Source organism: Diabrotica undecimpunctata, chromosome 5 (genome assembly GCF_040954645.1).
Source record: "Diabrotica undecimpunctata isolate CICGRU chromosome 5, icDiaUnde3, whole genome shotgun sequence".
Lineage (NCBI taxonomy): Eukaryota > Metazoa > Arthropoda > Insecta > Coleoptera > Chrysomelidae > Diabrotica > Diabrotica undecimpunctata.
In genome coordinates this window covers 92,976,189-93,000,609 of record NC_092807.1, presented here as the reverse complement: position 1 = coordinate 93,000,609, position 24,421 = coordinate 92,976,189, and positions in this window count along the sequence as shown.

Here is a 24,421-nt window from a genome sequence, read left to right as displayed (position 1 = left end):
AAAGCCCTTTTAAAGCAACGTATACGATATATACGTCTTTAATAATTGTCATCAAAGTTTATTAGCCGGGTTCGTTGAACCCGTGGCTTCTTAGCGCGGTTATTCACCTACTGAAAGTCGGAGTGGCTGATTACGATTATGGTGTACAAGCCCACCCTAATAAGGCTACGTACTATAAGAAATCGGATTTGTATAAACAAAACTCCGGCGTGAAATTCAAGTAGTACCATAAACTGCTGAAATTAGCCGAAAGTTTAAATACCGAACATGTTTAGCAGATAAGCCAAATATAAAGACAATATTAACTTGCAGAAAAGTTTATAAAGCGAAATAAAGAGCTTATCTTTGTTTAAAAAAAATTTCATTTGCCTAAGTCGAAACTTCTCACTACCAGAAGAAATCTTCTGAATTTAAATATTTTTTTGTCTGATTTTTGTATGGGATTAACCGCAATTGACTTTAATGACAATTACATTTTCATTTGTTTTGGCGCTTTAAAAATTTTAAAATTAAGGAATTATTAGGATTAACTTGTTAATGTTTATAAATTTGCGCTAGGTGACAAAAACCAATTTGACACACTTGGCCTCGATTTTTGAGTGAAATTCTGAAAAGCGTTGTTGTACATTTGAATTGATATCAAATTCTGATACTTCTGTTTCTATGTAGTAGTAGTAATTATATATGACGTGTCTCTGCTCTTCTATTAACTAATTCTTATTCTTCTAGTTCCTTGACCGTTATCAATTGTTAGATATTCCATATTCGCTATCGTGGTTTTTTGACAGCAGTTTGAAATTATAACGTAGTCGATTATCAGTACCATTGTCTTAAATACTTCAGCCATGATGTTCTTCTTCTACCCGGGCTACGTTTACCTTGGATATTTCCCTGAGTGATCAGATGTAAAAATTCATATTTTCAGGTTGTCTCATAATGTGACCGAAGTATTCCAGCTTGCGTCTCCTTATTGCATTGACCAGTTGTGTTGTTTGGTTCAGACGTCTAAGGACCTCTCTATTTCTAACCCTGTTGACTCAGCTTATTCTTAGTAGTCGTATGTATATCCACATTTCTGGAAATATATAATAATATGTCATTCGAACGCGAACTAAAACCGTGTCTGCAAAGTACGTTCCTCTTTTTACAAAAGTGGCTCTAAATTGTTCTATTTGGCTTTTAATTGATATTACTGCTTTTACTATATATATATATATATATATATATATATATATATATATATATATATATATATATATATAAATAATATATATATATATATATATATATAGTATATATATATATATATATATAGTATATATATATATATATATAGTATATATATATATATATATATATATATATATACAGTATATAGTTAGATTAATAATACTATAATAAAACATAATTTTTCTATGCTTCATTGCTAACAATGTATGAATGAACACTCTTTTGTTTGCAACATTGTATAACAACCGTTAATTGTTTAATCGTATCTTGGTTTTTTGTAAGCGAAATCTTGGTTAGCTATACGGGGAGAATCAAAACTAACAAAAAGTCTATTAATATTTTAGCAATGTTTATATAGAGTTGCGACACTGCAACAAGTAAGATGGGATGGGACTGTAAAAATCAGAAAATATTATAACCCTATTAGTATTAATTCTAATCAGAGAAAAACATTAAATTAAAACTGTAGAATGGAAATAAACTTGAAATAAACGTGGAAATGCACAGATCTCATACGAATTATAATATTATATTATAATAAAAAATACAAAAGAAATACATCCCGAAAGTATTTTAAATGACACAAATTAATCTTAGTGTTACATTTCATTTCATCAAAATCAACTAACAACTATATAATTTTCTACTGTGTATAATACTGCTCAGTTATCGGTTAGTAATGTAAACACTCACCGTATTGACACACATTTTTCTGTAAATGGTTTTAATTACATAAACGTTTAAATGTTCTCATGCCTCATTTAAATTTACTACAACTACAGTTCCAACTTACACAGTATACAGTTGTAACTGTTTAATCTACCAATATGTACATTGCAGCATTACCGATTATAGAAATAACGACGGTGATCTGAGTTTATTTACTTACTTCTTATATCCTTATTATGCATAATTTTTTTATAGATTTCTTGTTATTTTATTTTAGAAAAAAAAACTATTGATTTTTATATATTGGAAGTATTTTCAGGTGGAGTTCTGGGACGATTTCATTAGAGGACACTGCATTTGATTACATGACATCAATTTTAACTTTAAAATATGTCAGAAATATAGTGAAAACATGGCACTTAAAAATCTAATGCCAAAGCCACAACCAATCATGGTAGTACAATTTTCGTGTTAATATTCCTAGTGTAAGTGTAACACCACTCAAAAAAACTAATCTGTCATACATTTAGTTTATTCCCAATACTAGCATTAAGCACACGGCAAAATTTATATTGAGTATTTATTGAGTTATTTATATTGAGTATTGAGTAATTATATTAGTTCCTGTGTCGATGAGCGCTCTGTATGTTCTTTGCCCTATTTTTAGTGATGCGAACAGTCGAATGTCATTGCTTGCTGGCTGTGTAACGGCGAAAACGAATGGAGTCGAATCTTGTTTTACAGACTGGGACGACTCCTTGTTTCTCCAGTCTGTAATTCGTTTCCCTGACGCCTAAAACAGCAGTCGCTGCTGTAAACCCCTTCTCTGCCGCAACGCGAACAAAACTTTTTCCATGGGTTTTTGCAGTTTTTACGGCTGTGACCTGGCATCTTGCATCTAAAGCATGCCGTTTTCGCATCGTACTCTGCTTGCTCCGTGCGTCTCCAGTTTCCACGGCAAATCTGATTTGCTTGGGTCTTTTCGTCTTCTAGAGCTTCGTATTCTTGGGCTAAATCCTGTAATTCGGCTAAGTTTCCGAAATCCCGGCGGCGAGCATAAAGCTTATATTCTGGTAACAAATTTTTGTATATCCTTTCGAGTTCTTGGTTTTTGGAAAAAGAGCTTTCTCGTCTGATTAATGTTTGAATCTCCGTGATATATCTATCTACTGGTTCGTTCTGTCTCTGTCTTCTGTTTCGGATTTCCTCTTCTAGTTGTAGCAAATATCCCCTGGGATAGAAAGCTTTTTTAAAATCTTCGCTGAAATCTGTCCATGACTTCCAATTTTTGTTATTGTTTCTGTACCATAACAAAGCGGGGTCTCCTAATAATTCAGGTAATGCTCTTAGTAGATCTTGTTTATCGATCTCGTAGGCCAAGCTTAATTCGTCTATCCTCTCTAAGAATTCTATTGCATCCGAATGTTTCTTGTCGAAGTGTGTGTTCCACTTTCGTACTTGATTTAGCAATTCTGGTTGCCCCATTTGTTTCGTTATTGTTAATTCCTGTAATTGTCTTCGGATGCCCGAAATTTCCTGGGTCAGTGTGTCGGATTCTGTTCCCTTGGAAGTTTTTTCTTTTGGGATTGTTCCTGTAGCTTCCTCGCGATTTTTAAAATAGGTTCTGAGTCGTGCTCTCAATTCGTCGACGGTTCCCTTGGGATCTAAGCCGCATTTTTCGGCCTTGCTCTGCAATTCCTCTTTGCAAAGTCGATTTATCCACGAGTCTGTGTCTTTATCTGTCGGCATGGTATTAATTTTTGCTCGGGCGCCAGTTTGTGATGGGTAGCTCTTTCGGGGCAACAGACTCAGTAAAACACAGGTTTGAAATTAAAATAAATCTATTAAGTATATATATACAATAAATAAAAACTAAAAAAAAGGAATTCTACGTTGTATACTTATAAAACAAATATAAAATGAATTCTACGTTTCCGTCTGGGTCCCGCGATGAATGAATTCCCCGGCAAACGTCTATAAAAGAAAAGAAATTAATTGGTACTACTAATATACTCGCTTTCGCTTCAATTCAGCGAAAGCTCCGAATATGCTCGCAAACAAAATATTTAGCTGTGCAGACCCGCGGCAATGTTCAATACACAATGCCGACGGGTTCCGCTTGGCTAAGGACAGAGTATGATCCTCAATACGGAAATCTATGTCCCGGTTGGTTCTGTGCAGATCCACGGTAATGCTCAATACGCAATACCGATGGGTTCCGCTTGGTTAGGGACAGAGTATGATCCTCAATACGGAACTATCTCTGTCCAGAATGGCTCGCTGGTTCACTACACCGGCGAGTCAGGGAGCCTAGAGCGCTAGCTACAAGACTGTCTAATTCCGCTATTCACACGCCTTAAATAGCCGTTCTGGTTCCCACTTCGTCATCACGTTGTAGAAGTGGATGCGCAAATATTGACACTCCCACGGTTCGAACTGTTAAACGATCAGAGCATCGTTACAACAGTCATGCGCTAATAGGGCTGAAGTATTGCGGAACATAAGCAGGAATCACCTCAGGGTCATAACAGGCACCAGTCGTTACTATACACGCACGTGTTACTATACACGCACCAGTCAGGGGCACCTACAGACAAGGATGCTCTTTCATGCAGACTTAGGCTGCAGACGGTCTAACACCTATAACAGTCAACCATATCTTGCATAGTGCAACATACGAGATTGCAGATGGCCAACACTCTTTGGAGACTACATAGTGACTCCAAAACATGTAGTATCCATTCATCAGACCTGTACAAACTGGTACAAGATTCCAGCATTCTGAAAGGGGTATCACTAATAAATAGATTTTATATGCATATCCTTACCATTGTAGGTATTTTATTTTTATTGACCTGTTTGCTGTTTGCTTTTGTAAATGTCCACGTTTGGGAACCATAAGTGAGAACAGGGAGTACGCATTGATTGTATACTTTGGTCTTAAGATACTGTGGATATCTTTTGTTTTTAAGAATGTAGCTTAGTTTGTCAAATGGCGCCGTTGCGAGTCTAACTCGTCTTTTTATCTCTGCTGTTTGGTTTTCCTTTGTTAGGTTTTATAGTTGTGATGAGTTGTAATGATATCCTCATTGTGATGTCTTCATCTTTATTTGTTACGATTTTGGTCTTGCTGTAATTCATATTAAGGCCTATCTTTCCAGCTTCTACGTCCAGTTCTTTCATCATTTCAAATAATTCTTCTTTTTTATCGGTTATCAATGCGATGTCATCAGCGTACCTTAGATGGTTCAAACGTTGTCCACAAATTTTTATATCTTTTTCTTCCCATTCTAATCTTTTAAAAATATCTTCCAGAATCTGATTGAAAAGTTTCGGTTATATTGTATGACCCTGTCTCACGCCTCTATTTATTTGTATTAATTTTGTTCCTTCTTATACTTTAATTGTTGTTTTGGCTTCCTTATATATATATATATATATATATATATATATATATATATATATATATACATATATATATATATATATATATATATATATATATATATATATATATATATATATATATGTATATATATATGTATATATATATATATATATATATTATATATATATATATATATATATATATATATATATATATATATATATATATATATATTGGCTATTAGTTCCGTATATCTGTGGTCAATTTTGCTGTTAATCAAAGAACTTTTCACTGCCCAATGTTCGACACGGTCGAAAGCCTTTTCGAAATCTATGAACGCTATATATAGAGGAATTTGGTATTCATTTGCTCGTTCTATAAGTATTTTCATACTTAGTAAATGGTCACTTGTGCTGAATCCCTTTCTAAAACCAGCTTGTTCTTTCGACTGGTATCCGTCGAATTTTGTCATCAATCTATTGATTAAAATTTTTTGTTAGGAGTTTATACATTACATTGAGGAGTGTTATAGGACAGTAGTTTTTTATGTCTGCTTTATCCTCTTTCTTGTGTAGGATAATGGTTACGGATTCCTTCCAGTTGTTTGGGATTCTTTTTTCTTTTAATATTTTGTTAAAAAGGGAATGTAGAGTATTAATTACCACTTTTTCACCATATCTCAGCATCTCTGCAGTTATTCCATCTTTTCCAGGCGATTTGTTGTTTTTCATTTCTTTCAATGCCTTCCTTATTTCCAAGTTGCTTATTTCTGGCTGTAGCTCTGAGTTGACATTTTTTATTTTAGCCTTAAGTTGGTTTTTAATTTCTTCTGGTGGTTCCTTTTTGGTTTTATTTAATTCTGAGTAGAAATGGTGGATTATATTTATGATGTCATCTTTAATGTTTGTTTCTACTCCGTTTACGTCTTCTATTTTGTTTGTTTCACACTTACCCAATTTGGGTCTTAAGCATTTCATATTTTTGTTCTTCTGTATTACTTCTTCTCTTTTTGTTTCTTGTTCTTTTCTCTTATTTTCTTTTATCATTCTGCTTATTGTTTTATTGATTTCTACATATTTTATAGATTTCCTTTTGCCTTCTTCGTTCAGCTTACTTCTTTTATTCATAAGCTTCTTTGTTTCTGTTGATATATAGTTGTTCTTTTTTAGATCCTTTTTTGCTATTTCTTTTCCTGATGTAATCTTCGTTGCTTTAAGTATGTTGTCTATTTCGGCTATATCTTTATCATCACTGTATAATTTTTGGGTAAGTTGTTCTTTTAATGGGTCTTTGTACTATAATAGGTCCTATTTAAATACACGGTAAATGTGTATGAACTACGAGCACATGGGCGAAACGCTGATAAAACCTGTATCCTAGATATGTACACATGGTAAAGAACTAAAACCGCTTTTAATTACTATTTAAATGGGAATAAGCCACAATTAAAGGTTAAAATACGTTTATTGACGTTTCAATTTCCACTTCGAAAATCGTTCTCAAAATACAAACATTAGTTTAATGTTTGTATTTTGAGAACGATTTCCGAAGTGGAAATTGAAACGTCAATAAACGTATTTTAACCTTTATTTGTGGCTTATTCCCATTTAAATAGTAATTAATTTAAAATGCCACAAGAAAATAGCTTCAGAACAATATTAAAACTGCTTTTGTCCATATATAGTACTTTTGGCAGTTAACGTGTTAATATAAACGAACTAGCAATTATAGCCTATTATATATCATCTAATATAAACATAATACAGTATATGGAGCATGTCGAAAAAATCATATAGACGTCACAGGGATCGCTGTTAATATAAATGCAAATTCCATTCTTTGGTGGTCCCCAAAAAATGATAGGAGGAGAGAAATTAAAAAAAAACGGATTTCTTTCGCAAACTTGACTATAATAAACAAAGGTAAACCCAGATTTGAAAGAGGTGAGTCGCGAAGTCACATAGACATTATTCTAGCAACCAACAACTGCACCAAGAAGATTTCGGGATGGGATGTGCTTGATGATAGTGTCTTCACGCTCCACAAGTACATGTTATACGATGTCGGCATTAGGGTCATAACAAGACACGGCAGGAAATTACTCTAGTTGGATAAGACCAAATTTACAAATCATATACGGAACTTACAAGACGAAACTAACGACTTTAATAACTTGGAGACAACATAATGAAAGCACACAAAACGAACAGCTAAAGCAAACATGTCACATACACAGTATCATACTGGTGAAATGAAAACATTCACCAAAAGTGGACAGAATATCTTAGACTCAGTCATACGGTACAGAGAAATAGGATCCAGCAAACTAAAGAAGCGTATAAGAGCGCCAAAAAGGAACTCAACAAAATGATCAAAAGGGCTAAACGCACATACTGGCAGAACTTGTGTGAGTCATTAGAGAACGATATATGGGGCAAAGCATACAGGACCGCCACTAAAACGCTAAGCCGCCAATTGCATCATGATAGATAAATCCCCTGGACCGGACCGTGTGCCACCAGAGACGATAAAGATACTAGTAAATAAATGCCCAGAAGCTACTAGAAGGGCACTAACCGAGCTGCTAATAAGACAAGAATTTCCAGACCAGTTAAAACCAGAAAAATTCACATTGATACATTAACCTAGTAAACATCCGGGCGAAGCCAATTCATACAGGCCTGTATGTCTCCTAGACTGACTAGGGAAATTATACGAAAATATCGTTAAAAATCGCCTCGAAGACGAACTGAGTAAAAAAGAGACTATATCCAACAGACAATAAACTTATGGGTTTATTATTTTAAATTATTATTGGGTTATTGGTAAACTGGTTTACTAACACTGTAAGGAACGTAGGTGACGACGTTTAGCATTGTATCTTTAGATGTATTGTGTTTGTGTCAGAACAACACAGAATGAGAACAAAGCTAGGAGAGATATCCCCTGACAACGTGACACGTGTTGCTATGGAAAGCAGAGAGAACTTTAAATTCCTCATAGAAGAAGTAACAGAAATTATGAAAAACATGATAAGAGTGATCTGGGGAAATTCATCTTCATTTAAAATACCATCGGCAAGGCCGTGTTTTATTTTTTATATATTTTCATACATTTTTTCTCCTGGTTCCTTAACGCTCTTAGCTAATACCTTCGACAAGGCCGTGTTTATACATTTTCCTTCTGGTTTCTTACTGTTTCTAAGTAAGGACCGGCAACCTTTTTTCCACGACCAATCAAGGCTGCACAAGGCAGTCTTATGTTTCGTTCACTTACTGAACACGTACGGGGGTGTCTAGACGAACATGGATGGTTTTAGTTAGCAGGCAGGGCAACAGGACAGTAACTGTTTGCAGGACCTCCTCTACCCAGGGGAAAATGGACGCGGATGTTTTCCTCTGCTCTAAATCCAATACACGCTGAACAATGGTATGGTGTTATGAACATTTCTATCTACATAAAAAAGGCACCGTGACAAGAAATATATACCTAGTCATAAAAAATATATATTATAATCTTTTATAAGTTTGGTTTGCAACAAAATTATATTAATTTAATAGTAATGAACAATTCACTGATTTCTTTGTTGATAATAGGCAAATTACAATATAAATCAATAAAAAACAACGATAGAAATTCATGGAAAATTCCAACATTCTCACACAATTATTAAATTCGGCAACACAACGCAGGCTTTGTAAAATTAAAGTCAGGGGATTAGAACTTCGGTTGATTGTGCTCTTGAGATGCCATTCGTACGGTGCGATGCCAGTGGGTCAGTAAGACCACGAAACAGAAGAGGTGTACCTACCGGTGGATATACTGTATGGTTTGTTCTTTTTCGATCTGACAAATTTATCGGCCATTGATATTAAACAGACGGATTTATAGATGCTTCATGAAATTTTCAAGTGTTTTTGGATGGTTTTGTTTATTTATTGTGTTTTTCTTTGTTACATAGATTAACGAGCTATACAAAAAAATCTACTTGAATTAGATCTTGTAATTTAGAGGAATGGAATTTGTAGAGTGAGATTTAAAAGTAGTATACAAACTTAAAAATAATGTTCACTACAAAGCAAAAAGCAAAAATTTATCTAATATGAATTACTTCCGGGTGTAGCTAGAGCAAGAATATTAAAGTGGCGTTAAAAGGGCACTTCTAAAAAATATTGTGCCATTTTACCACGACTTCTTGTTCTAGTTCCTTTTCTACCGTTACATAAATCGCATTTCTTGCACCAATCTTCTACATCTCGGCGACAATGTATCCAGTAAAATCTGTCTAGAATTCTGGCAAGTGTTCTTTAGGTGCAAAATGTACTTCAGAAAGTCTGCTATAAAGTTCTTGCATCACACTTTTAATGTGTGATTTAGGCAGTACCAATTGTACGTACTTCATAAGGATTTCTATGCTTCCGATATAATAGATCATTGGATAGATTCACAGATTTCCATTCAGACCAGTACGCCATTATATTTCTACTATATTTGGTTATTTCCTGCCAAATAAATCTTACCCCATTTTTAAGCCTTCTCGTATATCTTTTAAGTCATTATCTTTTTTTTTTGGCCCTTTTTAAGGTTTGCCAGGGAAGTCTAATCATTATCTTCTTTCTGCTTAATTGTGGTTACCTGAAGATTTATTTCTTCGGCTATATTCTCTTTTTCTTCAAACTGACACTGCTTGTAAACCTGTAATTAGTTCAAAACATCTTGGAATTATTGAAATTATTCATTTAACGCATTTTGCTCCTTCACCAATTTCTAGAATATATGTTCCAGATTGGATTGTACAGTTTTCGCAATATTTCGAATTTTTTTCCTTCAGTTATACTATTATTACTATTAGTTACTGTCTTATTATTATTTTTAGTGGGATTTTGCGAGAGGTTTCTATATTGTCGATCCGGGCGACCTTTTGACTTAATTAATTCTATATTCATTTCCTGTGACCGGATGTTGCAATTATTTTGCAAATTCCTCTTCTTCCGTAATTAAAATATTTCGTATTTTCATTTTGAATTTTTTGTTAGAGATCATGTAGAATGCGTTAAATTTATAATAAAATAGGTTGTTGGTTATCTGCAGTAGTGATTTTTTTTTAAATCTTATTTCTTTTAAGTTTGGAAGAGATCTGGAAATACTTCTCGTCGCTTCATACTGCTGGACTTAGATTAATGATCCATTTAGCGTCTTGTAATGTTGTTGTAACATCCTGTAGTCTATCTATGAATGCCTCTATACGAATTTCTTTCAGAAAATCTTTAGTTGCCTGAAGGTACGCTAAATATAATAATCTTTAATATCGGCTTCAAATTTTGACAGATTTTCGTTGTTTTTGATATCGAACTTTTAGCTGACTTTAAAGAAAAATCTGTTTTAGATGCTGCTGGCTATATATTGTCTCTAAAGCATGAACGAGAGAGGTATAACTGGGTGTATCTTGGAAAAATATGCGCTATCTTTGATCTAGCAGCAGCTTTGAATTGAAAACGATAAGTTTCTCATGCTGTTTCACCATCGAATGTGTGGGGAAAACTTTTCTAGTTCTAATTGTGCCTGTTTCAACTATGGTAGATGATAAGGATATTGGTTCAGATTAGACACTAGTTACTGAAACATTATTAGATGCAGAAGCTTGGGTACCAATTTTTCTTTCTAACTCAGCTGCCTGCCTAAAGTAGATCTTAAATCATTTCTTTGTTGTTTTAAATCGTTTTGTTGTTATTTTAATGCAATTAAATCGTTTTGTCGTTGTTCTATTTTATTTTCTAAATCGGTTTTTATAACATTCTGTTATTCTTCTAATTTGTCTATTTTACTAGTAATTTGATTTATTTCTAACTTAAAATTTTCGTTAATTTTACATAGGCTATTTATGATTTTTGCCATTAAGTTGCCACGCCTCTTTCTCTTCTTCTTCGGGTATACAACTCTCCTCTTTCTCTGTCTGTTCTTGTCTAAGCTTTTTTTTCACCTTTATCTTCTTGCTTACACTTGTCTTCCTTTTCTTATCTTCTTGTCTAGGCTTCTCTTTTTCCTCTTCCATTTTTAAACACCAGACGGGTATTTAAAAAGTTCTTCATCAAATTCATTAGATCTTGTATGAACTATTAACAATTCCTTAATATCTCTTTTATCCTAACGCTGTCACCAATGTGACACTTTTTTTTAATAATTTTTATTGAAAACAGAACTATTCAAAAACTCAGTTACTACTACATTCTTTCTACTCCTACCAAGACCAATATCCTCGAGGTTTCTGTGAAAATTAGCGATATCACACTAGCTAATATTTAAAAAACTTCTGCCCCATCTGGCTTACCATGTGATTATCCATATACGTAGGGGATTTGAACAACCCCCACGAGAGTTGGAGATACTCTGACAATGTCAGAATTGGCACTTCCCTTTTCGGAATGGTCAGACAAAGTATGCACGCCAAGGACATAAAAACTTTCTGAACTGAAGCCAAAAAGACAGAGTATAGCCACGAACCTTGTTTTATTACCACTGATAACAAAAGCCAACCTATACCAGTAGAAAGACATATATGCATAAATAGACAAGTATCTACGTGGGTTCTTATAAGCGCTGAGGTGGACTCTAGGCTAGTATGTGAATGCAGAGAGGAACTAAACAGACAGCCGGAACATAAGAGTGTCACATTGGTATGACTATCGAAGAATACACTGCACCAAAGTACCACCAGAAGAACATCAGCTGCAGAATATTTCGGTTCAAAGTCGGCCGTGGTAGTCCCAAAAAGCATCGTTCACGACCGGAAAAAATCCTGAACAAAAAGGTAAAGACACTCACTGGTAAAATATACCTGGTCAAACAAATGATAAAATGTATATTGGGTAAACATTATGTTAATCGAATTGAAGTGCTGCTGAAAACAAGGAGGAATCAACTCAAAATATGCGACAGTCAAGGGATAGCTGCAAACAGTAGGACTGTTTCATGTAGTCTCTGTAATAAAAGACCGTCTTCTTCTTTTTATATAGATTATATAGGTTTTTCAATGTGCCTCCAGTAAGTTGTCGTTCCATCGTTTTCGTGGTCTTTCTACTGATCGTCTTCCTATTGGGGAACCGTCTTTTGCCGTCTTTACTACTATATTTCTTGTCATTCGGCTTATATGATCGTTCCATTCTACTCTTCTATTTCTTACCCAGTTCTTGCTTTTCTCCACCTTGCATCTACGTCGTATATCTGTACTTCTAGCTCTGTCAGATAGTGTCTTGCCATCAATTTTTCTAAGTTTTTTCATCTTTGCTGTTTCTAATAAAAGACTTTAAACAGTGAAATATATCTTGGGGAAAATTCCTTTTGAAGACTATCTAGTAATTCCAAAAACATATAGTAACCATCTCCTAAACCTACACAAACTAAAACAGGGTTCCAGAGTCCTGGAATTAGTCATCATCACAGGCATTAACATCTTGGCAGATGTGTTGTGGTCCACCATTGAGCTTCAGCAGCTCGGATAGTCTGATCAATGATACTTCTCCATTGGTTGCGGTCATCTGTTACATGTACTGCCTCAGTATACTGCTTATTGAGAAGCTTTTTCGTGATGTCTGCCCATAGCTCTGGAGATCTGCAGCGTTGGCGTTGACTCTAAGGCCTTTCTTGGACCACCAACACTCCATTTTATGATCACTTAGATAAATATGACCAAATAACTTCTAAAAATTCTAGAGGAAAGAGTGCAAGTACTGGAATGGGTATCGTGAGTGAATAGAAGATGAACGGTAAGCCTGGCTGCAGTAGGACCGGTTTCTAACAGACAAGCAAGATTTGTACTTTCCCGTAGATAACACCGCCTTGTTCTGATCAAAATCAGCACTATGATCTAATTTAACTTTTTCACGCCACAAATAAAACTTTTGGAAATACAAATCTAATCTCCAGTAATATTAACAAAATATTTAGGCTGGATTAAACCAAGGAACGTAAACTATGACAAAATGATGAGGGCAATAATAACTGCTGTAAAAACAGCCATTTTTAGAGGTTACCGCAAATAATATATTCCTGCATGGTCTGATGGGAGCCAAAAATTGTACGAAGAATTCTATAAAAAGCGAAAAATAAATTTAATCGAACTGCTCTCCGCAGCAATGATGCTAAAAGGCTCGAAAAATAGACTATTTTAGTTACACCTACGCAACAGCACACCTGACCCGTCATCATTAAATGAATGACATGCTAAAATAATGATTTTATGACTAATTGTGTCCTTTTTCTTAAGGTAATCTAATCGAAATCTTTCATCACTTGAATCAGCTTCTTTTGTGACTAAATTCTATTACAATCCTTCAAAACCTAAGAAATTTTACTGTCCACAGCTCAATATTTAAAATACCCCGGGTGTGTCAAAAATTGTTTTGGTTCACCTTGTAGCAATTGCCCTCAAAGGCCTGTTATATGGTATTATTTATGTACGAGCGTTAAAGTTCAATGAACCAGTGTAATGGACCTAAATGCCAAAATATACATATCACTAAAAAGTCGCGTACTCGTACAACTTTCCAAAAGAGCAGTAAAAGGTTATGTTTTGGTTGGTTGGTTGGTCGAGAACAGTGAAGTACTATTAGGTAGTCAATTCGAACTTCTAGGTAATTCATTTCCAAATAAAAAAAAAATCTTACACACACAATTTTTATGTAAAAACTTTTCATGTTGTGCATATTTATGAGAATATTTAGAGGTTGGCATATTTTTATGAAAGTTTGCATTATTTTAAACTAGTCCAGTAGGGATCTCATTTGACCTTGTATGGCGAGCTACCCCAAAGCGTATTTTTCTAGTGTTTAGTTGACACAATTGTAGTGTAATTTTAAAATCGCGACTGAACCGCTGTTGGCCGCCATCTTTAATTTAAGGAAGAACCGGTTATAGCTCAATATCTCCGCCATTTACAACTTTTCTACAAAAATCGTACGAACTGAAATTGTTGCAAATGCGATTTCCTACAATTTCTTCTTTACCAATTTTTTTGTTCCGTCAATATATCCGAGTTAAGGAGTTATTCATTTTACGAAGTAAATGCATATAAACAAAAATGGAGAGAATTATTTTTTATACAATTTTTATTTCTTTTATGTTTTTTTTTTGTTAAAAATCAGTATTTAATATCGTACGTAAGTATATCGCGCGGTCAAAAGGTGCGAGCGTAAGACCTTGCGGGAATGGTTTTATCTGAATTTTTGTGTTCAATATCTCAAGTTTTCAACAAAATGGCATTATTAATATTATTATGGCATTATTAATAATTATATTTTCCAAAAAAATAAATACATTTTTATAATAATGTTGTAGAGACAAATTTAATGTTTTTATTATCTTCAGAGCATATTTTGTGTTTCAAATTGTCTTAACATTCTCCCCGAAAAATATTAATTTTTGGTGGTTTTCTGAAGAAATTGTAATTATGCTAACTAATTATTAATCTTCTCGAGATTTGGTATATTTAAACTAATTATTACTAAATAAACAAATTTTCATTTATCAAGTCAATGTGAAATAAAAGTAAGCTCTAAGTGAAGTGAAAATGTTTCCAACAGGGAACGGACCAGGGATTTTCAGTACCCTACAGTGCAGTTTCCAACTGTAATGCAGAACGAGCCTATAAACCTAATACATCCATATTACCAAGTTAGTCAAATAAATACTCAAGATCCACCATTGTGCTCAAATCAACCAACAGTCAACAAAATGATACCTTTTGATAATTATCAACAACAATATCAGGTACAGCCAATAGTTGCACAGCAAACTAACTTTTCTCATTCTACATCAAACTCTCAAGCTAAAGGCCATGAAATAGTGGCAGATGCCTTGAAAGTGGCTGGAAAAGATTATGACAGGTCCTTGCCAAAACTATTCATTAGATGTTTGCAGGGAGCAATAACACCAATCCAGTGGTATAACGCAGAAATTATCATACTTCATAAAAAAGGGGATGCTACCGACCTCAGGAATTATAGGCCCATAAGTCTACTTTCACATATTTATAAACTATTTACAAAAATAATTACGAAACGACTAGAAATTAAATTGGAATTTTATCAGCCCATAGAACAGGCGGGTTTTAGAAAAGGCTATGGTACAAACGATCACCTACTGGTAATAAAAAATCTTATAGAAAAATGCACTGAATATAATAAACCACCAGCTTTAATATTTTTCGACTATGAAAAGGCATTCGACACCGTAAATCAACAAAAAATGTTGGAAGCCTTGACAGAATGTCGAATTGACTATCGGTATATAAATATAATTAAACACATATATCAAAACGCAACAGCCAATGTTAGAGTGAGTGATCGTCAAACCCAGAAATTCCCGATACAACGTGGAGTACGCCAGGGGGACACCATATCGCCGAAACTGTTCACTACGCTTTTGGAATATATATGTAAAAGGGCAAAACTGACATACAAGGGCATAAACATAAAAGGAGACAAGCTTAGCCATCTAAGGTTTGCAGATGATATTGTACTAATAGCTGATAGGATAGATGAGGCCAAAGAACTTTTAAATCAGCTCTACCTTTCGCTAGAAGGGGGATTGAAAATAAATATATCTAAAACCCAGATGATGACAAATCTTGTAGTCCGCGAAGATATATGCGTAGGAACAAGATCCATAGACCAGGTAATGGCCTATAAATACCTAGGCCATGAGATCCACATAGGAAAATATAACCAAACCGTTGAGCTTCTCCGTCGTATAAGACTGACTTTGGCAGCCTTCAGCAAGCTGAACCATATTTTCAAATCGTCTGATATACCAATATGCCTTAAAAGAAAAACGTTTAATCAGTGTGTTTTGCCAGTGTTAACTTACGGTGCGGAAACGTTGACCATGACAAAGAGAACAGTTCAAAAGATCCGTGTGTGTCAAAGGGCGATGGAGCGTGCTATGTTGGGCGTTTCACTACGAGACAAGATCCCAAATCGCCAGCTACGACAAAGAACAGGAGTGGCTGATGCAGTAGAGAGAGTAGCAACACTGAAATGGAACTGGGCAGGTCACGTGGCTCGAATGACAGATAATAGATGGACAAAGCGGATACTGGAATGGAGACCAAGAGATGATGCCTACCGAAGCAGAGGTCGTCCACCAACACGTTAGACTGACGATCTAAAACGTTGTCATAGGAATTGGATGCAAGAGGCACAAGATCGAAATAGATGGAAAATTATGAGGGAGATCTATGTCCAGCAGTGGATAAGCGAAGATTGAATGATGATGGTATAAGAGCTGCCTGGCGAGATTTCGTAAAGGGATCATAACCAGATATCAATATTGAGCCCATACTAGATTTCACTGGGATTGATCATATGGTTTTATTAAATAAATATCATAATCATAAAAATATATGTCCCTTATATTTCCTACGCGTAGTTCCGCACGACACTGGTAATTAATTTCCAAATATAATTTACGATACAAATCCAGTTTTAAAAAAAGTGAAATAAGCTATTAAGATATTCAAATTGTTCAACTTCATTAATTCGAATAAAATAATGAGTTTGCGTAAAAATGTAAATCCGCTTATAATAACCACAAATCGCCTGCCAAACGTGATAAATTAAAAAACTATAAAGAGGTGTATATATCGCGTAAGGATGCGAGATCCAAATTCGGTTCATGGCCCGGTTAAACTTTTAAATATTGGATGTGGAGAAGCTGGGTCAAAGCGGTCTTAATACCAGTTGCGTGCGATTCTTTGTACGCATAAAAAAATACGGCAGCAATGAAAGAATACATATTAGCCAATTGAAGTAAGAAGTGCCAGTCCACTTTAAGTGTCATCATAAAGGAAATTAAATAAGCCCATAAGCTGATATGTAGATGATACTATCACTACAGACGAGAATATGCAGCAGCCGTTTCCAAACGGTAATAAATTATTTTTGGGGCTAAACGCGGAAGAATAACGTTGGTTCATAGCAGACGATCGTCTCTATTTCAAATAATTGAATACTATTATTTAAAGTCTATTGTTCTACAAATACATAACATATAGTCGCTAAGATGTCAAAACCTCGTATCTCAATTTTCGATGGTTTTGAGTTTTTTGGGTTCCCTACGTTAGGAATTCGAGCTTCATTAATTGCAAAACATCTTATCTCAAAGCGTGTAAAATTGCACCTGCGTTACTCGAATTTAGAAACCTCGTATCTCTTATGTTGTACACAAAACCTCATAAGTCAACACGTAACTAAACTTGTAAATTATATGGGTTTATAAAAAGTTTTGCACTTTATTGTGCAAGTTATATGGGTTTATAAGAATTGTGTTTAGTAGAACCTATGGTAAGTGAAAACATCTTAATACTTTGTTTTAATAATATATAGACGCATTGTTTTACGTTAAACAGAAATATAACTAATATTATTTTGAAAAAATTGAGATTATGATCATTCAATTAATCTATTTCAGTTGATCAACTAAAACAAATTATATAAATGAATTAAAAAAAACAGAATCTTGTCAGTCGGTTCAAGAATTTCCAAAATAATGTACTTCAGTAAATTTTTCAATGAAAAAAATTGTGATACGAGGTTTTGTTACCTACCTAAATTTAATTAACTATGCAGATTAATAAGTTACGAGGTTTCTTTAAAGAAAAATAAAGTGTTTTTTGTGTTTTATTTTTAGGCAAGTCGGGCTGCGAGAATGGTCAAGTCAATATTAGAAAGTCTAAAAGCGAATCCTGATATGGACCATTCCAAACTAATGCCACAATTTTACGAAATGATAGACTACTTTCAATTGACATTGCTAATGGAAGGAATGATAGTCGGAGTAGATGAGCCATGATAGTGGAGAAGATTGGAAAAATGCTTGTGAGCCTGAAGGTGTAAAGGTAATTGAAATTTAACAACATACAAGCTCCAATGAAGAGATCCTTAAAGACTTCAATGAAGACATCATCATCAATCAGCCAATCCCGTCCACTGCTGGACATAGGCCTCCCTCAGTTCTTTCCAGTGTTCTCTACACTGGGCCGCTTGTAGCCAGTTTCCCGCTACTCTTTTTATGTCGTCGGTCCATCTAGTCGGTGGTCGTCCTCGGCTTCTTTTATAATTTCTGGGCCTCCATTTCATAATTCGTCTTGACCATCGTCCATCTTGTGTTCTGGCTAAGTGTCCTGCCCAGTTCCACTTAAGTCTCGTGGTTCTTTCGATGACGTCTTGAACTCCTGATCTTTGCCTGATTTGTCGGTTTGTTATGTGGTCTCGGAGGCTCACATTCAGCATTGCACGTTCCATGGCTCGTTGTGTAACTCTTAGTTTATTCGCAGATTTCTGCGTGAGTGTTAAAGTCTCTGCTCCATCAAACACATTGGTTATAAACTTTTGAATCACATAACAATGAAGACATAGAATCGGAAAATACAGGCTTTGAACAAGTTTTTGCGACTTTTCAAGAAGAACCCTTCAATTTTCAGCAAATTTCTTCTTCATCAAGCTATTCACGAAACATTTAAGTACATTCCTGTATTATTTTGAACCCAAAGAAGTACTACTATTTAAACAGGGTCTCATTTAAAAAATGACACCCAAAATAGATGCCTGGTTAGTATTAATGTAGAAGATAAGGGGATAAATGTAAAGGATGTACTCAGGTGGAGAATGTCAGAAAGGATCTAACTTTGAATACCGAAAATCTCAGTAAATCTTAAATCGAAACTATAAAACCGACATTGAATTTGAAGAACCTTTTGAAGGATCAGATTCAAGTTATTATCCAAATACTTTGTTGGATTCGGCAGATGAAGCTGTCAATGTCGCCAGACGCAAAAAAATTTAAAGCGATACCTAAAACGTAAACGCTGTTTGAGAAAAAATAAGAAGAAAAGGCGTTGCAAAACAGGTAAAGCAGAGATTCTTCTACTTGGAAAAGAAATGAACAAAAATGTTTAAGAATGTGTAAAGAATATAGAGCAAAAAAGAAGGATAAATATGGATCTATAGTTACCATAAAGAGAAGCTCCCGAGAAATGAAATTAAAACCTTCACATATGTTGTTAAATGTGTCTATATTGGGTGTCTATATTGGACAAACCAGTCAACTGCTTTAATCCAGAATTCGTTCTCAAAAATATGACAAGAACAATATCTCTGCGGTCGCAAAACATAAAAATGAGAAGAATCATAAATTTGACTTCGAAAACATCAAAATTTTAAAAACCAAACAAAACAAAAACAAGAGGAAGATATACGAATCAACAGAAATAAAAAGAAATACCAATGCTAATTTTAATTTTTGGACATTACGTAAATTAATTAAAATGATATTTCCAACAAAATATTTGATAAAATTAAAGATTTAACTGACAATCTACGTTACAGTAGGTTGTATGAATAAAACAGAAGAAGAAAATTGAATTTGTGGATTATCTTATTTAAAAAAAAACACGTGATTTGTCTTTCTTGTACGTAATCATTGGATTCCAGTTTTTAAAGTGGACTAAAACTTAATTGCGATCATAAATATTAATCTGAAGGATATCCTTTTTTAATTAAAAATTAATGCTATTGCTAAACCGATTAACGGACACTAGCGCTATACACCTAGTGCCACTGCTCCAAAGACTTACAACTTTCGATTTCATAGGTAGATGATCGCTAGAAGCACACCTCTAGTTCTGTTGCCAATTTAGAATTGGCAGTGAGAAAAAAAATAAATTAACTGATCTCAAAATGAATATGCGGTAAATGAGAAACCGGTACTTTTAGTAGATGGAGATTTGCCCAGATGTGGATCGTATGAAAAGGTCTCTTCGGCACATCTCAGCGACGGTACAAATTCATTTTTTAAGGGGTTGTTATCAATTTTATTTCAATGTTAATATTTTCTTTATAATCTTGTTACAACTTAACTCATAAATAAAAAGCAAAAAGTAAACAAAATTTAGAGTACATTTATAAAAAAAAACTTCTTTATTCCAGTGAGTAGGCAATCGCTTTCAGATTCCTTTACATCCCTCTTACTCTTTGAATCACTGTAATTATTTGGTATATCATTTTTTCTTGATTTACAACCATTGTATTATTAGAAATAAACTAAGCTAAAGGAATTTCTTCTACCTCATCGAAATCCTCTTCTTCTTGGAGATTTTTAAAAAATCTTACTATTCCAAAACATTTGGAAATAGTAGTTGGCAAAACATTTTTCAAAACTACGATTAAAAGAACTGTCGTTTCGAAATTGTCAAAAATTTCCGTAATAAACTATTAGTAGTGGTTTCCTTGTTTTACACAAAAAATGTATTTTTACACGGAAAACTGAGTTTGTAAGAAAATCGAAGATTCCAGTACTTTAGTATTGAAGAGTGCTTTTCAACATACAATAAAAACAAACTTCGAGATAAAAACAATCTATTTCTGGCTTCTGAAATAAAAACAATTTTTCTTTCACAACTTAATAGCCTTTAGACCTTTATAATAACCTTTAGACCTTTAATTTTTCTTCTTCTTCTTCGTGCGACTAGGATTACTCCTGTTTGTCTGCCTCTTATTCTGTTTCAGTCGTTGTTTACTGTACATTATCTTTCTAACTTTTTGGTGGCCTTCCAACGAATCTTCCTTTAATTTTTAAATTTTTGAATTAATAATCTTTAGACCCAATTTAGGATCATTAAATTCTCGAGCCACGTCAAATATAGGAAAGCAAATAACTTACAGTGAATCTCGAGCTCGGCTATTCATTATCTCCAGGACTCTCGTAAAACAAACACGTTCACTCACAACCTTTTCTTTGTAATATATTAAATTAAATTTGGTAAAAAAAATTCTCTGCTTCTCATCTTTGAAAACCGAGTTCTTTCAAATTTTCATTCTAAGATCCTTCCTTGCTTCGTTTCCTTACTTTTATCTTTTCGCTTCTCACCTCCCAAAATTAATCCCAGTCAATCCGATTTTTTAGTTTTCTCCCCTCAGACTCTTTCTTAAATTAAAAACAAAACCCACTCTTCGTTATCATACCTTTCCCTGTCTTCTTAAAAGTTTTCGTGTAAATTAGAAAGTTTAGAAACTTAACAAATGTACCTTCTAAGAAATTATGTGAGAGCTATTAAGCCGTTTAGTTTACAATGATTTTCAAAAATTTACAATCTGTTTTCAAACATAACATTGTCTTATTTATCTATTGAAGTGTGGGCAGCTTAGAAACTTTTAAACCAGATAGAAAGTTTTATTTTCCCGCACACTACAACATTGCCCTTTTTTCTTCGAATCACTAATCACCAAATACACTGTAAACTATCTATATCTAATTATACGGTAAATATTTGGCTTTTTGCTGCAAATTTTTATTTCTAATACATTTCAACACTCACAAAATTGAAGAATCATACTCCCCTCCATTTGATGAACAGAATTTGTGCCCCATGCAACATTTTTTTTAAATTAAGTCGTCTATTCAATTTACTCATTATGCTAGATGTAAACGATTTTATTTTCAAACAAAATTTAAGCACCTTAAAAAATTTTCCGCTTATGATCATTTCTTTTTTAGTTTATGAAATTTATTCATGATAATCCAAATTTTCCCCAATTACTAGTTTTTCAGGTTCTACCTTTCTTTCTCCTTTATCAACTTTCGTTTCTATCCTGTATCGTTTTCTTTCTGTTAATTCTCCACTCTCCTCCACTTCTTCTAAATTTTCTAATAAGCATATTTTATTCACTTATTTTTTTTCCTTTCTCTATTTCATTTGTTTTTCCTTACTCGTTACCTTGCTTGTTTCGAGTTGTTTTTGTTTATTCGCCATACTAAATTTCTTGTCCAACCCCACAGAATTATTTATATCAATTATTTCTCCATTTATCTTTAACTTCTGTTCTTTAAAGTCTATAGATACATGCTTCCTTGTTAATTCATCCACTCCGACCACTATGTCGTGACTCATTTCTTCCATTATTACACATTGCAAAGAATGAAATTTCTTTCCAACTCTTAATTTAATTCGAATTTCTTCATTAATTGTTGACAGTTTTTTTATTGGCACCCACAAAAGTTACCCCAGGAATCTTGTATAATAATTTAAATAAATCTTTTTCTAAAAGTTTGTTATTAATAAAAGCATCTACATACATTGAATTTGATGTTTTTACCTCTTACATAAATTCCAGCTCATTTGATGAATTCTTTCGGATGACAAAAAATTTCGGTTTGTTTTTTAATTTTATGTAGTGGGTGCCCTCGAGAAAAAAATGACTGTTGTGATTCTTCTTTTACACTGTTCTGGTTTTCAACTTCATTTCTTTCAAAGTTAATATTGCTTACTTCTCTTCGCTATCGTCTGTGTATCGGTTTTCTGTTATTACTGTTATGATTTCGTTTCGTATTTCATTGTCGTGCCTGATTAAAATTTCTACGTGCTTTGTAATTATTTTCCCGATTGTAGTTGTTAACATCTTCTCTTCCTTGTTCAAAGTTTCTTAGTTGACGAGCTTACCTCTCAGATTGTTCTAGATCTCTGTTATACTGCACTTCTGTGAACTTTAATATTCATATTTCTTCTACTTAGCTTTTCCTTTCGACGAAATTTTTTTACGTGTAATAGCTGACACAGGCTATCGATGTCGTGATAATTTTGTGTGACGTGATCTTCCATGGTTTCATCAAAATGCCCAGCAATTAATTCTAGTAATTGTCCCTGAGAATAATTTTATTCTAAGTGCTGCGCGTTGTTGTATGTTTGTATGACACATCTTTCCTTGGATATCCCTGATCTTTCATTGTCATTCTGTAGTGCTTGATTTATATCAATTTGCTTTATTCTGTCCCAGAAATACCGGAGAAATTTTGTTTTAAAATCCATCCATGACCTTAGCTCATATTCTTTGCTTTCAAACCACAAAGCAGCGTCGTCTTTAAGACAGCTTCTTATAATTTCTTTGAAGTCATAAAAAATATAGTTTTTTAGGATTTTGATAAAAGGTATTTGGTGTTGTTTTCTGGTCTCACCGCTTAAATGGATCCTGCTCTCGCTATAGCTGTATACAATTACTTCTTGACGGTCTTCTTCTTTTTGACATTGTCCATATTTATTCTTTAAGCATTCTCAAATTCCCATTTCACCTTTTTAATCTCTTTTTGAAAGCGTTTCTGTATCTTATTCTTATGTGTTTCTAATTTCTTCTCAGTTGCCTCAACAAACCGATTTACCTCTTCTTGCATTTTCTTTAGTAAACTCATATTTTTGTCATATTTTTTCATTATGTTTTGATTAAAGTGCTCCATCTTATCCCTCACTTTGTATTACCGCTTAATAACACAGTTTCAATATTATAAAATGGTTTCAAGTTTGTAAAAATATTGAAATTGTTCAAATATCGTGTTGTCAGAATTCAAATATCATCATCATCCAGCCTCAAGAGTCCACTGCTGAACATAGGCCTCTTCCTCATGTTTCCAACCCCGTCTATCTTGCGCCGCTCTTATCCAGTTTTTATTGAGTCTTCTTAAATCGTCAGTCCATCTTGTAGGTGGTCGACCGACGCTTCTCTTGTCTTCACTTGGCCTCCATTCCAATAACCTCTTTGTCCATCGCCCATCTGTCATTCTGGCTATGTGTCCTGCCCATCTCCATTTTAGTCTGGCTATCTTCTCGATGATGTCAGTCACTCCGGTTCTTCTCCTGATGTCTTCGTTGGTTATTCTGTCTCGCAGAGTTATTCCTAACATGGACCGCTCCATTCTTCTCTGCGTGACTCTCAGTTTGGTAGCTGCTGCTTTTGTTAAGGTAAGTGTTTCTGCTCCGTACGTCAAGACTGGGAGGACGCACTGATCAAATACCTTTCTCTTTAGGCATGTGGGCAGCTCACTTTTAAAAGTTTCTATCAGTTTTCCAAATGCTCCCCACCCAAGGCCGATTCTTCTCTTCAATTCATGAGTCTGGTTATCCCTGCCAATCATAATTTCATGTCCCAGGTATTTATATCTATCTACGAGTTCTATTTCTTTCCCACCAATACTGATGTTCTGGTTGGGTACCAAATTGGTCATGATTTTTGTTTTCGAGATATTTATATTTAAACCTACACTTTCTGTAGCCACAACGAGTTCCTGTACCATCTCTCTTGCCATACCTAGATC